The sequence below is a fragment of the Bison bison genome, unplaced genomic scaffold, assembly GCF_000754665.1.
Source record: "Bison bison bison isolate TAMUID 2011002044 unplaced genomic scaffold, Bison_UMD1.0 scf7180017864379, whole genome shotgun sequence".
In the NCBI taxonomy this organism is placed as follows: Eukaryota; Metazoa; Chordata; class Mammalia; order Artiodactyla; family Bovidae; genus Bison; species Bison bison.
This window is the reverse complement of record NW_011494951.1, coordinates 7,912,043-7,914,274: the sequence shown is the minus strand read 5'-3', so window position 1 is coordinate 7,914,274 and position 2,232 is coordinate 7,912,043.

Below are 2,232 nucleotides of genomic sequence, written 5' to 3'. Positions count from 1 at the left end.
GTTGTATATACTATGTTATGGAATCCTCAGAGCATCCTTCTGAGACATACCTTATTTCCCTCCGTCACACAGAAGAAGAGGCAGAGGCTTGATAAAAGTAACCTCTTCTTCTTGGGCCATTGAGCTAGTGCAGACTTACCTTGTTTTATTGAGCCTTGCTTTATTGCAGATGTCACAAACCTCCATCCATAGTTCTTCAGGCACTCTGTCTATCAGATCTAATCCCTTGAATCTATTTATCACTTCCACTGTATGGGATTTTGATATAGGTCATACCTGAATGGTCTAGTGGTTTTCCTTACTTTCTTCAATTTAAGTCTGAATTTGACAATAAGGAGTTCATGATCTGAGCCACAGTCAGCTCCGAGTTTTTGCTGACTGTATAGAGCTTCTCCATTTTTGGCTACAAAGAATACAATCAATGTGATTTCTGTACTGACCATCTGGTGATGTCCATGCGTAGAGTCTTGTCTTGTGTCGTTGTTGAAAGAGGGTGTTTGCTATGACCAGTGTGTTCTCTTGGCAAAACTCTATTAGCTTTTGCCCTACTTCTTCTTGTAATCCAAGGCCAAATTTGCCTGTTACTTCAGGTGTTTCTTGACTTCCTACATTTGCATTCCACCCCCCTATATGAAAACGACATCTGCTTTTGGGTGTTAGTTCTAGAAGATCTTGTAGGTCTTCATAGAACCATTCAACTTCAGCTTCTTCAGCATTACTGGTTGGGGCATAGGCTTGGAGTACTGTGATATTGAATGGTTTGCCTTGGAAACCAACAGAGATCATTCTGTCATTTTTGAGATTGCATCCAAGTACTGCATTTTGGACTCTTTTATTGACTATGATGGCTACTCCATTTCTTCTAGGGGATTCCTGCCCACAGTGGTAGATACAATGGTCATCTGGACAGAGGTTTATGACATTGTACAGGAGACAGGGAGCAAAACCATCCCAAAGAAAAAGAAATGCAAAAAGGCAAAATGGCTGTCTGAGGAGGCCTTACAAATAACTGTGGAAAGAAGAGAAGCAAAAAGCAAAGGAGAAAAGGAAACATGTACCCATTTGAATGAAGAGTTCCAAAGAATGGCAAGGAGAGGTAAGAAAGCCTTCCTTAGTGATCAGTGCAAAGAAATAGAGGAAAACAGTAGAATGGGAAAGACTAGAGATCTCTTCAAGAAAATTAGAGATACCAAGGCAGCATTTTATGCAAAGACAGGCTTGATAAAGGACAGAAATGGTATGGACCTAACAGAATCAGAAAATATTAAGAAGAGGTGGCAAGAATACACAGAAGAACTATACAAAAGAGATCTTCATGACCCAGATAATCATGATGGTTTGATCACTCACCTAGAGCCAGATATCCTGGAATGCTAAGTCAAGTGGGCCTTAGGAAGGATCAGTACGAACAAAGCTAGTGGAGGTGATGGAATTCCAGTTGAACTATTTCAAATCCTGAAAGATGATGCTGTGAAAGTGCTGCACTCAACATGCCAGCAAATTTGGAAAACTCAGCAGTGCCCACAGGACTGGAAAAGGTCAGTTATCATTCCAATCCCAAAGAAAGGCAATGCCAAAGAATGCTCAAACTACCGCACAATTGCACTCATCTCACACACTAGTAAAGTAATGCTCAAAATTCTCCAAGCCAGGCTTCAGCAATACGTGAACTGTGAACTTCCAGATGTTCAAGCTGGTTTTAGAAATGGCAGAGGAACCAGAGATCAAATTGCCAACATCCGCTGGATCATGGAAAAAGCAAGAGAGTTCCAGAAAAACATCTATTTCTGTGTTATTGACTATGCCAAAGCCTTTGACTGTGTGGATCACAATAAACTGTGGGAAATTCTGAAAGAGATGGGAATACCAGACCACCTGATCTGCCTCTTGAGAAATTTGTATGCGGGTCAGGAAGCAACAGTTAGAACTGGACATGGAACAACAGACTGGTTTCAAATAGGGAAAGGAGTATGTCAAGGCTGTATATTGCCACCCTGCTTATTTAATTTATATGCAGAGTTCATCATAAGAGAGGCTGGGCTGGATGAATCAAAAGCTGGAATCAAGATTGCTGGGAGAAATATCAATAACCTCAGATAAGCCGATGACACCACCGTTATGGCAGAAAGAGAAGAGGAACTCAAAAGCCTCTTGATGAAAGTGAAAGAGAAGAGTGAAAAAGTTGGCTTAAAGCTCAACATTCAGAAAACGAAGATCATGGCATCCTGTCTC